Below are 6,954 nucleotides of genomic sequence, written 5' to 3' on the forward strand. Positions count from 1 at the left end.
TACTTGAGGAAACTGTGGGTAGTGTTTTCTCTGGCGTTGTTTCTCTCTGCAGTATATCACTGCACCACAGAATCACTTTCTGTGATCTTTGGATGACCTGCCTCCCAAGGTAGGTGATTTCATAATGCAATTTCACTCTGTTTCGCTGTAGTCTATCAAAAATAAAACAAACAAACATCTAACAGTTTTCAGCAGCTAAGTGCAAAGTGAGAGTGAGGAGCTAAAAGAATGTCAATAGAAATCAGTATCACCCATAATTAATGCAATCACTGGTCATTTTCTTTTGGGGCTGTGAAGTCCATGTAGAAGAATTTCCAAGAGCTACAACTAGGAGGACTGGAACTTTGCTCCTAAACTGGAGAATAAATATTATGAGTGGTACTTAGAAACTGTGTACTTTCAGGATTCCCCATTTTTCTTAATTTCATTAGTCCTAAAAAAGGCATCACTTAAAATCCAAGTGTAATAGGAGCATGGACACGTGTAATAGGAATATGCACACGGGCAATCTCATGAAATTGCCGAAGTACTTACTGATGGTCAGACATAACTATGTGCAGGAGCTTTAAAGCCTGATTTTGCAACCGTTGCAAGTAGCATTGTATTACAGATGAGTTGGTTATAATTTTGTAAGCAAAAGTATTATGATATTTTTGATGTGGAGCAGCAGAATGATGGAGACTGAATAGGGCTCTGTTTGCCTTCCAAATCTGATGTGTATTTGCTGTTTCTTGATATTATTTTTATGACTAGTGAAGTATGTATGTAGACATTTTGACAAAGATAAAACCAGCTTCCTGCTACATGAATTTAGGGGCACTGTCACAGCTGAAATGTGTGTGTGACAGACCACATAGATCCTCATGGCTGATGGCGATTATGGAGAGAGAGCTGTGCTCTGGAGAAAGTTAGGCTTTCATATGCTGCTTCATGATTTTGATTTGAAGGGTAATAAATTCCTTCTGTTTCCGTGTCATTGACAGCCCAACTGCTTTGAATGTCACATAACATTCTAACAAAGGGATACATACTGTTAAAACAACTGTATTTAACAGTAAGCAATCAATGCATCTGCAGTAACCGTACCTGGCAGCCCCAGAACAAGATGAGCGTAAGCAAAATATATGCACTGTAAGAGGAGGAGCTGAGATGAAAAAGAGACAGCAAGGGTTATATTCCCCTGAGTGGGACAGTGGTCAAGAGCACAGTGCATGGATTTGGGCCCTGCCCCTTTTCCATGTAGCAGCTTTGTTGTAAAGATGTTCTAAAAAGCTGGAAGTTTTGCTTTTCAGTTGGAGAAGACAGAAGCTCTGGTTTTAAATTTTAATTTCTATAGTAGCCTGACAGTTCATTGAATCAATAGCTGTCAAGCATGGATATTGCACAAATAACTGCTATCTGTGCCTAAAACGTCATAATGGCTGTTTCATTATTATTGAAGGTCAAGATTATCACCTTAGGGTCAAATCACAGATATTCATTCACAGGCCTGTGTGTGATGCTAACTGTATTTTTGTCACATAAATGTGGATGTTTTGATCAGCTGATTGGCTGCTTATTTCCACTAGTAAATACTTAGATCCCTTTGAGAATAATTGTTTGTTTGTTTGTTTTTGTACTCCTGAACCTTAGCATACTACAGAACAATTTCAGCACGGGGTTACCCCAGACCTGCTTGTAACATGTCTTTTCCCCAGAGTCTAAACTGCTGGTGTGTATCTTATATACCAAGCTGAATGTTGCTGAGTCAAACTCAATTTTCCTTTCTTCTTTCTATCCCTTCAAAGATCTCGATTAGGGCCCAGATCAGCTAGAAGGCGGCACAGGGATTCTTATAGGGCTCTTTACAGTGCCTTTGTGGCTAGTGAAAGCATCTGCTCAGGGCTGGGTGCAGTTCCCAAGTCTGCAGAGCAGACCTTCCACCTTCCAGGCCCAGGGAAAGGGAGAGACACCTTCGGTACTAAAACCAGAGACCACAAGATGGTGCTGCAGGAAAACATTTTTCCCTCGATGGTTTTGGTTTCTGGAGAGCTTTATTGATTTCTACCTTTTACAATGTGGTTCATCAAGTCACAAAAAGGCAGATAGTGTACAATAGAGCAATGGTCACTCAGTAAAAAAGACAACATAATACAGCATATGATGACAAGGCTTTAGAAGACTTACAAGATATACAAACCATTGCTTGTGGCTTTAGATCTGCTCTCGCTCCTATTGAACTGATACAGAGTGAAACAAAAGAGCTCTCAGTGAAACATCCCTCTTTATCTTCACAAAGATTAAATAAGTACAAGGCTAAACAACCTGCCCCAACGCACAATAGCTGTGTGTCCGAGGGTGGTTGCTGCTACCCTGGAGACAGGAGCTATGACAGGGCTTCAACAGTAGTACAGCTCTTTCATCACATCACCCGGAGCCTGCACCGTGTCTAATGGCAAAGGGTTTCTCTCACTTTCTGGTTCCTCTCAAACCTAACCTACACCTTTAACCACATTCTGAAGATGAAGAGAAAGAGTCGAGATGATTTTTGGAAAGGTTTAAAACAACAGGAAATGGGTGCATTACACTGCAGGCAATTGTAGCAATATCTGGTACTTCTCTCCATCTGACCTTTAGAAAGCTTTCAAAGTCATGAGGATTGAACTTAAAAAATAAATAGAATGGAATGAAATCCAAGCTTCTCAGACTTATAGCGAGAGAACAGATTTGAACCACAAAGCTCAAAAATCCGAAGCCAAATAAAAATTTGTGTTTAAGCAAAATTCCTGTAACTGGGGAACTCGTCTCATATCTTTGAAGGCTTGAGGTTCAGTTCTGAGGCCTATTTTACCTAGCTGAGATTTGTGCAATGCCAGGTAGTGCAGATATAGGAGGAGAATGTACTTCATTGCTCAACAAATGTTTTCCCTTGTCTCCATGTAAGAGATGTAATTTTGAAATGTTATGGTTCTTCTGATCCTTTGCCGACCTAGGCTTGGATGCACAGCTAAAATGAAGTGCAAAGGTCTCCCTGGAAAAAGTGTTTCATGTTCTCCTGCAAGGTCCCAGTGGAGCAATTGGTTCTGTCCGGCTCAGTTTTTCTTCTCATCTTTGTGCTCCAAAACGTATTTGTTCTCGCAACACACTGGAAAAAAACAAAACATGGTTTCTGCCAGATGAAAGTGAAAACCTGTCCACAGCTGTACTATTCTAGCCACCTAAGTTTCATTGTACTGCTTCCAAGTCCCTTCACAAAAGGTATGTTTCTTACTGCACTGCTTCACAGAATCACAGAATCATCTAGATTGGAAAGGACCTTGAAGATCATCCAGTCCAACCATTAACCCAGCACTGACAGTTCCCAACTCCACCAGATCCCTCAGCGCTATGTCAGCCCGACTCTTCTACCCCTCCAGAGATGGGGACTCCACCACCTCCCTGGGCAGCCCATTCCAATGGCCAACAACCCGTTCTGTAAAGAAATACTTCCTAATATCCAGTCTAAACCTTCCCTGGCACAACTTGAGGCCATTCCCTCTTGTTTCTGCTTCCTTGCAGAATCCACTATCCTACATGTATCTCCCATCCAAGTGGATAAATCTTTGAGTGTGTGTGTGTTCCATTCTGTGTACACGTAAGTGGAAGAGAGCTTCATTCTGCAAGAGCTGTTTCTCTGTAGCACCAACCGCCATCGCTATCCTGCTCGCCTTGTGGGTTTGGTTGTGGCAGCTGACATTCAGGCAATGTGGGAAGGATGATGGCAATTCTGCAGAGAGCTGCCCTCTAAAAGAGAGTGTGGCTACAGATGTGATGGACCTGCAGCATCCTTGTTGTGGTTTAAACCTGGCAGCAACCAAGTACCACCCTACCCTGCCCAGGGGCTGGGGGAGTGAATTGGGGGGTAAAGATAAGGAGACTTGTAGGTTGAGATAAAACCAGTTCAATAATTGAAATAAAATAACAACAATAGAATATACAAACAGGTAATGCACAATATCATTGCTCACCACCTGCCCAATCCGTTCCCAGCTAGCAAACCCAGAGAACAGATCCCAAAACCTCAATGCCAGAAGTGAGACCCCCCCTGCCATCCCAGCTGACCCTTCTCTAAATGCTGAGCAGGACGTTACATAATATGGAATATTCCATTGGCCAGTTTGGGTCCGGTGCTCCGGCTCTGCTTCCTCCCAGCTTCTTGTGCACCTGCACACAGGCAGGACATGGGGAGTTGAAAAGTCCTTGATCTCTTAGCAACAACTGAAAACATCAGTGTATTATCAGCATTCTTCTCATACCTCATCCCATACTGAATCCAAAACACAGCACTATTCCAGCTACTAAGAAGAAAAATCAACTCCATCCCAGCTGAAACCAGGACAATCTTATCTCCCTGATTTTCAAGTATGTGATTTTTCAGTCTGTAAGGCTGTAGATCATTGGCTGAGTTAAAGTTAAATGACTAAAACAACTTTCCTTTAGAAAAGGAATTTTCTGATGCATCTGCTTGGCCTGCCATTTAGCACTGCACTCTTGCCCAACCTCCCAAGTTTTTTACTGACACTCCAAGCTTTTACCATTTTCTTGTTCAGGTACTTGATCCAGCACTAACATGCATCATCAAAATGTGGGATGGAGGAACTAAGCCCACAAAAAGGACAGATAACATCCTGTGCTTGGGCCTCATTGCACAGCTAGGATATCGGGGGAGATAATACACAGATATAAAGTGTTCTCGCATACATTTCCTAATAGGAAAGCCCTGCCTCAGTTAAATGGACCAGGTAGGTAGCAGAATTACTGAAAAGCAATTTCTTCAATTAAACATTATGAATTGCACTAGCTAAGCATATAAGAATTGTTGTTGGCTATGTGATGCATCTTTTACCATCATCTTCGAGGAAGGGCAGGAAAAAGTTCATTCCCATTCCTAACATTGGGTGCACTGTTAGCTGATATTTCAAGTTATATTCTCAGATACCAAACTGATAACTTCAAAGAATGACAGAGCTTGGTGTGAAGGAGAGGGAGCTCTTATGGGCTGGATGAACAACTAACAGAAGCAAGGAAACCTAAGAGCCTGGGGAAAAGCTGTTATTGGTATGGTGTCGACCAGTTATTTTGATGATACGATAGGTGACCAAGATCTAGCTTTTGAATAGCAGATAAGCATGGCAAATTACTGTTATGGTCCTCCTTATTCATAACAGTCCTACAATGCTATAAAATGACTATGGTTAAACCGTGAAACATCTGGGATTGGAACACAACTAAAGAGCAGGCTGTGCAAGCTGGAAAGGGAGAGAAGGAAGATCATGGGAGAAATGACCTTGTGAAAAATGATGTGGAACGTTTTACCAGGATGCAACAGAATCTTATTCCTATTTGACCTTTGCAATTTATTTTTGTTAGCGTGATCACATATAAAAGTCTGTCACAGCAACTGCTACAAGCATTTATATTATTCTTTTATCAAGAAGGTTGCTTGTTTTTTTTTTTTTCTTAAAAAAATCATAATTACAATTAATCGTAACTCATCAGTGCAGCTATCTAGGAAGCAAAAGGTTAACAGCAAATTCTGTTTTACTGGTTAAAGATGCTACTCTAGCAGCATTTGCTCAAATGGTTGTTTTACACATGCAGTGGCATCATCCAGTTTAAATCCTGCTGTGTTTCTTTGCCAACAACTGCTAGTGAACATTTGCCCACCTTCCCTGCTGCTGAGTAGTATCAGGATTAGATGCAGGGAGGCGAGCAGGCTTACAACTTCATCTGTTGGCACCACAGGAATGCAGGAGCAGAACAGCATGGCAATAGGGAAAACTTTCAAAATCATCAATTTTAAGGTCTTACCTCAAAATGGCTATTTCCTGGCTGGGGGGAAGGGTATCTTTCCCCAAATGTGCAAGGAAAAAGAAAAAAGCAGCAAGAATAAAACCTTTCTCAAATAAAGACATGATGGGCATTTATTTATTATCCAACCTAGCAGGCAGGTGGATGTCTGCAAAACTGTACTGGGAAGTAGATTTTGACATGGGAGGAGTGCCTGTCAAGAAAACACTGGTCTTATCTGGCTCTGTTGGGAATAAAAATTTGGGGAGCTTTAGTACATCTTGGACTTTTTAAAGATGATGGATAGCTTGCAGCAACAGGCATTTTCCTCCCCTCACCAAAGGAAGCCACTTTTCCCTCAGTACTTAGCAAAAGTCTCTTTGAATGACATGATTATAGAGAACCACATTCTGAGCAAAGAGACTGATAGAGACAGACGGATGGGTTTTCTGAGAATTTGTATTAGCTTTTGCCTGCACTTAAGAACAGCTGAAATCTACTTCCTGAACTCCATACATTTCTTATCCGCAAAGTTATGTGCCTATATCTGACCTTCTCAACCACTTGTATGTACTTACAGGGCAGAGGAGAGGGAATGTAATGTGCTAAAGGGCCAAAAGACAGGAAAGGAAAAGGTGGCATGGCTCCTCCCATTGAGTTTGTGTGCTGCAAGCTCTCAATATGCTGGTTAGATCTAAACGTGTTGCTACAATGGATGAGCTGGGCTGCACCCCCTTTCCCAGCAGAGCTTTCTCAGCTGGCTGGCAGAAGACAGTTGAGCTGGGAAGTGGGGGTAGCAAGCAGATATTACTTTTTAACTATAAATGTAGCATTAACGGTTCCTCATAGGTTTTTCAAGTAGCTGAGTACGGAGTTAAACCTCCCACCCTGTCTTTTCTCATTGTTTGTCCTCTGTAAACACATGGCAAGCATCTCCGTTATTAACTTTGAATTTGAGTCCCCTGTGATTTGTCTGATGATAACGATGCCTGTTCTTCATAGCTGCTTTAGTATTTCACCTCCCATCCTCAAACAATGCTCAGCTATGGCACCAAACAATCAGCTTAAATTGCACGTTGGCAACTACAAAGTAATTGAGATTTTTTTCAAATTAAAATAGATTGTGACAAACTAGGCTGACAGCTC

Source organism: Strix aluco, chromosome 10 (assembly GCF_031877795.1).
Source record: "Strix aluco isolate bStrAlu1 chromosome 10, bStrAlu1.hap1, whole genome shotgun sequence".
Taxonomy (NCBI): domain Eukaryota; kingdom Metazoa; phylum Chordata; class Aves; order Strigiformes; family Strigidae; genus Strix; species Strix aluco.